Genomic DNA, 398 nt, shown 5'->3' on the forward strand with positions numbered 1-398 from the left:
GACCTGACTCCACTCCCATGTCTGGGCCAGGCCGGACCCCGCCGGGCCAGGCCCCAGGGAGGTAGCCATCCAAGGGGAGAGAGGCCAGGCTGCCGGCCTGGTGGGGGAGCCGCCCATAAATCAGGCCCCACTCCCACCCAGTCACTAACAAGCGGGGCTGCCTAACCGCCTACATGGGGTCCCTGCCTCTGGGCTCCCACAGCGGCCTGGAGCATCCAGCTGGCCAAGGCCTCCAGAGTGCCTTGGCCTCCACCCCCACCGCGGCCCCCAGATAGATAGGGGTATTTTTTTTCTTTTAGGAGAAGAAAAAAATAGGCCTAAATGAAGAGAAACACCAACAAAGAAGGAGAGAGGCCTGCAGAGTCACGTGGGGGCAGAGACCAATTGGGCCTCCGGTG

The sequence above is a fragment of the Callorhinus ursinus genome, unplaced genomic scaffold (genome assembly GCF_003265705.2).
Source record: "Callorhinus ursinus isolate GAN/ISIS: 27379988/994484 unplaced genomic scaffold, GSC_fseal_2.0 scaffold24, whole genome shotgun sequence".
Taxonomy (NCBI): Eukaryota; Metazoa; Chordata; class Mammalia; order Carnivora; family Otariidae; genus Callorhinus; species Callorhinus ursinus.